Raw genomic sequence first — 6640 nt, 5'->3', positions numbered from 1 at the left:
GGGCAGGATAGGCACCTTCATATACAGTACAGACATGCTTATTTCACAGGCTGTAGGTGGCCGTCTTCAATTGCCCTGAAGCCCTTTGTTATGCACAGTGTAGGAACTGGTCCCCCACATTCAAGTTCCTAGAGAACCATAGAAAAGTCAGTCCTCACTTCAGCACAGGTGGTCCAGGAATGTCACTTTCCCTTGCAGAAAAGAATTTCATATGGAGGCAAAATAGTAAAACAAAATTATTATTATTATAATTATTATTATTATTTTAATTCCAAAACAATTAAGGGGCTTAGAACAGTACAGCAGGTCAAGCACCTTGCATGTGACCAATCATTATTGTATCCCTTGCACCCTATATGTTCCTCTGTTCCTCTCCAAGTAATCATTAAAGAGCCAGGAGTAAACCCTGAGTACTGAAGGGTACTCAGAGCTTTTCCAAAAGAAAAAAAAAATAGTGCTTTTTATTCATGTCTGGTCCAACTATACTAATGTTTGTACTCATGACTTTATGAAATATTTTCCATACAAAATTATTTTATTGGAAGAAACTTTATTAGAGAATTGTGAGGGGAGAGAAAGAGGAGAGAGATGTGCTCAGAAAGAGGAAAGATGTGCTCAAGTGTGTGTGTGTGTGTGTGTGTGTGTGTGTGTGTGTGTAGTGTGTTCAAGAGAGAACATTGGCTTCTCCAGAGGGGATAAAGTAGAAAATGGCTTTTAGGAGAATATTAAACATTAGTAAAAATTCTATGAAATGCCATTTTTGACATTAGCAAAAGAATGGAATGAGGAATGGGGGCATAGGCAGAAAGGAGTAGTTTGTCTCCTGGGAAAATACCCTGATGCCCCAAAACAACACAGAAAAACCCTCTGCAGGCCTATGTTCATTTCAATGCTATTTGCAATAACTAGAAACTGAAAACAACCCAAGTGCCCCAAAACAGATGAATGGATAAAGAAACGATGTCACATCTACACAAAGAAATACTACACAACTGTTTGAAAAAATGAAGTCATGGAATTTGCTTAAACATGGTTGGATATGGAATGTATTATGTTGAGTAAAATGAGTCAGAGGGAGAAGAATAGACATAGAGCGATCACACTCATTTGTGGGACATAAAAAAATTGTGGGGTTGGAGCAATAGCACAGTAGGTAAGGCATTTGCCTTACACGTGACTGACCAGGGTTTGATTCTCGGCACCCCATATGGTCTCCTGAGCCTGCCAGGAGAGATTCCTGAATGCAAAGCTAAGTGTAACCTCTGATTGTCACCGGGTGTGGCCCAAAACCCAAAAATAAATAAAAAATTTAAACAAGATAGTATGGTATTAATATCCAAGGACACAAATGCCCTGGTTGGCTGAGAATAGTCAGTGGTGGGTGAGAGGGTGGTCTAGTCTCTGAACAATGCTTGGGGCTCCATCCAAAGGACTTTAAAATAAGAAGAGTTATGAGACAATGAAAGGCAATATTCATTAATAAAGGGTTCATGAAATAATACGATTAAACCATTATAAACATTAACACTAAATAGCAGAAGTGGACATAAAAGAAGGAAGAAATAGATCTCTACAATGATAGCTGGAGAATTTAATATTCATCTCTCACAAATTAAAAATCAAACAGAAGTTAAGGAAGAAAATACAGGAGTTGAACAATATGGAACCCAAATAGAACAGCAACATGTACAGAACACTGCCCCAGACAGTAGCACCTAATTTCCTTTACATACAAATTTATATTCCCAGAATAAACCATATATATTAGGCCACAATCAAGTCTGGACAAATTTAAAAACAAACATACAAGATATCTTTTATGACCATAAACTGAAGTTAGCCATCAAAACCAAAGCAAAATTGAAACCATTAATTTCCATAATAAAATTGTAGAAATTAAAGAACAAATCTTAAATAATCAATGATAAAAGAATACAGAGAAAATTGGGAACTACTCAGCAACAAAAAAAAGGAAACATGAAATCTTATGAAATGTAGGTAGGGAACAGTGTTAATGGGAGGAAAATTTTAGCTATATGGAATTTATTAAAAATAGTAAGAAATATCTAAAATCAACAATTTTGCTTTATAACTTAAGGAACTAGGAAAAAAAAACCCTAAACCCAAAGCTATCAGAAGAAAATAATAGTAAATGTAAATAGAAAACAAAACTAATTAAGTAAAATAGAATAGAAGTTGACTTCTGAAAAAAAAAAAAACAACCCACTATTTGATAGACTAAGGAGAAGAATCAAAAGCCTAAAATCAGGAATGAAAGTAGAAATATATATAGTTTTTGTGGTTTTTGGGCCACGCCCGGCATTGCTCAGGGGTTATTCCTGGCTCCACACTAAGAAATTGCTCTTGGCAGGCACGGGGGACCATATGGGGCGCCGGAATTTGAACCGATGACCTCCTGCATGAAAGGCAAACGCCTTACCTCCATGCTATCTCTCTGGCCCCTGAAATATAATTTTTTAAAAACAAAAGATACTAGAACTTTGAGTAATTGTATGACAACAAATTGGGTAATTTAGATGAAAGGAATACATTTCCAGAAACATAAAACCAAGCAAGATGATGTAATAAAGAAATGGAAGCTCTGAGTAGACCTATTATAGTAAGATGAGTTGAATTAAAAATCTGACAAAAAGTGCTCGCTTCAGCAGCACATATACTAAAATTGGAACGATACAGAGAAGATTAGCATGGCCCCTGCACAAGGATGACACACAAATTCGTGAAGCGTTCCATATTTAAAAAAAAAAAAAAAACCTGACAAAAGTCTAGCTTTGCTGGTGATTCCTACCAACCTTTTAAAGGAGAATTAATAATAAAATTTCCCAAACTTTAAAAACATATGAAAGAGGGCCCGGAGAGATAGCACAGCGGCGTTTGCCTTGCAAGCAGCCGATCCAGGACCAAAGGTGGTTCGTTCGAATCCCGGTGTCCCATATGGTCCCCCGTGCTTGCCAGAAGCTATTTCTGAGCAGACAGCCAGGAGTAACCCCTGAGCACCGCCGGGTGTGGCCCAAAAACCAAAAAAAAAAAAAAAAAAAAAAAACCCAAAACAAAAACATATGAAAGAGGGAAAAGCACTTTGTAACTAATTGAGAATATGAGAGCAATACTTGATATCAAAAGCAAAGACTTGATAAGAAAAATACAGATCGATATCCCTTTAAAGGACTGTTGCAAAAAAAAAATACTCAACTAAGGACTATCAAGTCAAATTTAGCACATTAAAAGAATTACACATCATTACTAAAGAGGACTTAAGTTAAATGCTACAGATTTGATAAAGAATTATTATCCAGAATATATATTGAACTTAGCATCAAAATTAAACAAATCAGTTAAAAAATGAGAAAAGGGCTTGAATAGATATTTGTTTAAAGAAGATACTCAAATAGTTGATAAGTACATAAAAAGATTATCCACCTCACTATTCATAGGGGAAATGCAAATAAAAATATAATAAAGGGCTAGAGAGATATTCCAGGTATTAAGGTTCTTGCCTTGTAAGAAGTCAACTCTGATTTGAACCCCCCACACAACTAAAGCACTCTGGGAGTGATCTCTGAAGTATAGAGACAGAAATAGTCCCTAAGCATTGCTGCTTGTGGTCCTCTCTATTCCCAACTCCCAATACAATGAAATATCACTGTATCCCATAAAGATGGCTTCAAGGGTTGTTGGAAATGTAGAAAGTAAATGATTTCCAATGTTAATAAACAGTATAAAGATTCTTAAAAAAATTAAAAATAGAACTATCCTAGGATACAGCAGTACTATTTCTGGATAGACATCCAAAGAATTGAAAGCAGGCTCTCAGAGAGATGTTTGGACACTCATGCTTCAACAGCATTCATAAGAGCTACCGTAATACACGAAGCAATCTAAGTCTACTGGATAAATAAGCAAAACATGGTCCATATGCAATGGAATATTATTAAAAATTTTTTAAAACAAAAGACTTTTTGATATATGAATTAATCTTGAGGGAATTATACTTAATGAACAAGCTAATCATAAAACTAAAATACTGAATAGTCAGAAAGATAGTAGAGCAGGCAGGTCACTTGGGGTCATGTAGCTAACCTGGATTTTTTTTTGGTTTTGAGTCACACCCAGTGACACTCAGGGCTATCTGCTCAGAAATCTCTCCTGGCTTGGGGGACCATATGGGACTCCGGGGGATTGAACTGTGGTCCGTCCTAGGCTAGTGTGCAGAAGGCAGATGCCTTACCACTTGTGCCACCACTCAGGCCTCCTAACCTGGATTTAATACCTGACACTTCCTATGGTCCCTGAGTCCAACTAGGAGTAATCTCTGACCTCAGAACCAGGTGTAAGTTTGAGTACAGGAGGTGTGTCTTCCTCCAAAAACAAAAACAAACAAACAAAAAAGGAAAGAAATACTGCATGGTTCCACCTACATGAGATAAATAGGTGAGTATAAATATCATAGAAACAGAAAATGGTGGTTTCTGGCGAGTGGATGTAGGGGGAGAAACAGGTTATTTTTAATGGCTATAAAGTCTTACAAATGAAAATTTTTATTTTATTCACATCGAGATAGAGGGTGACGATTATATACAATCGTATTCTGTCCTTAGATAGCAAGTACCTAACTACTGAACTGTACAATTCAAATGTCTGAGATGGAAAATTTTATGTTATGGGTATTTTATCAGAATGAAAAATGATTTTTTATACACAAAGTTTAAGGAGTCACGTTTTAAATGTAAGGACACAAATAAGTTAGATTAAATATAAAAAAATGGAAAAATGTGTTCTGTGCAAACACTAATAAAAAGAAAGTAGAAAAATAAAATTCAGACTCCTCAAATAGTACCCAGTTAAAGGGAGTTTATTTTCTTTTTCTTTGGGGGTACACAGCTAGCTGTGCTCAGAAGCTTAGAAATTACTCCTGGCAGAAGAAGAAAAGCATATGGCATGCTGGGAATCAAACACCGATCAACCTTGTGCAAGGCAAACACCCTAACTGCTATGCTATTGCTCTGGCCTCAAGGTGGAGTTTATTTTCTACCAATGAAGTACTCAGTTTATCAGAGGGCATAACAATATAATGTTATTATATAATTATCATATAGCTTTAAAATATGTAAAAAAATAACTAATATAACTTCTTTGGAAAAATAAAGAAATCTAACACTATAGCCAGACAATATTCTTTTATCAATAATTAATTAGTGTGTACATAAGAAAATTAGTAAGTGTATAGAAAACTTGAACAAGATTACCAACCAACTTGATTCAATTCTCATATACAGAGGACTATACCCAAGAGAAAGAAACCTTTTAAGTTATAGAAAACAACAGAAAGAAAGACCATATTCTGGACTATAGAACAAATATCAATAATTTTATTTTTTCCCATCTCCTTGAAAGTTTTTTAAAATTTTTGTTTTTTGTTTCCTTTTTTTTTTTTTTTTTTTTTTTTGGTCACAACTGGCAGTACTCAGGGACTACTCTGGCTCTGCCCTCAGAAGTCACTCCTGGCAGGCTTGGGGGACCATATGGGATGCCAGGATTCAAATGGGGTCCATCCTGTATTGGCTGCATGCAAGGCAAATGCCTTACCGCTAAGCTGTTAATCTGGCCCCAACATTTTAAAAATAATATCTTTTTTTAAGCACCATGATTACAAACATGTTTGTAGTTGGGTTTCAGTTATAACAAAGAACACTCCCCTCCCTTCACCAGTGCAACATTTCTACTACCAATCAAATATCAATAATTTTAAAAGGATTTAAGTTCAGTAGGTCTTCTGACCACAGTGGGATTAAATTATAAATTTTGTTTTGGTTATTTCTTTAATTGTGCAGCAAACCCGGTAGTATTCATGGGAACCATGCGGTACTGGGGGTAAACTTGGAGCTCTTGCATGCAGTTGAGTTCATTTGAGCTTCCTCTCTGGCCCTTAAATTATAAATGAATACAGAAAGATCTTGGCAAGATCTCAAATGTTTGGAAACAAAACAATGATGAATGAACTCTGTCAAAATCTGTGGGGTGCCAGTAAAACAGAACATAGAGGGAAATGTACAGTGTTAGTAAATGGCATATTAGAAAGGAATAAAGCTCTTAATCACAGCTTTATCTTTTACCTTAAAAGACTAGAATCACCTAAAAAAACTGGAAATTGAGCTCCTATATAATCCAGCCATACCACACCTAGAGATATAATCTAGGAACACACACACACACACACACACACACACACACACAAATCAATATAAAAATGCCTTCTGCACACTATATTCATTACAGCACTATTTTTAATTTTAATTTTATTTTTATTATGACCAACGTGAATTACTAGTTTTTAAAACCAGAATCTGGAAACAACCCAGATGCCTGACAACAGATGAGTGGTTAAAATCTTTTTGGCACATATACACAATGGGATACTATGCAGCCTTCAGGAGAAAAATGAAGTCATGAAATTTTCCTATACATGGATGGACATGGAAACTCTCATGCTGAGTGAAATAGGTCAGAGGGAGAGAGATATAGAATAGTCTCACTCACCTGTGGGATTTAAGAAAAATAAGACAATATTGTAATAATACCCAGAGACAATAGAGACGAGGGCTGGAAGAACCAGTCCATG

General features: G+C 35.8%; 1 non-coding gene across 1 annotated transcript; it reads left to right on the top strand.

Annotated features, from left to right (window-relative positions):
• The first annotated feature begins 2653 nt into the window (after positions 1-2653).
• LOC126028998 (U6 spliceosomal RNA) lies at positions 2654-2760 on the top strand. Its single transcript, XR_007502661.1, has one exon. It is a non-coding gene; the product is annotated as a U6 spliceosomal RNA (small nuclear RNA).
• The last annotated feature ends 3880 nt before the right edge of the window (positions 2761-6640 follow it).

This window comes from Suncus etruscus, chromosome 14 (assembly GCF_024139225.1).
Source record: "Suncus etruscus isolate mSunEtr1 chromosome 14, mSunEtr1.pri.cur, whole genome shotgun sequence".
Classification (NCBI taxonomy): domain Eukaryota; kingdom Metazoa; phylum Chordata; class Mammalia; order Eulipotyphla; family Soricidae; genus Suncus; species Suncus etruscus.
Note: the sequence above shows the minus strand (reverse complement) of the source record. Positions and strands in the feature narration are given on the sequence as shown.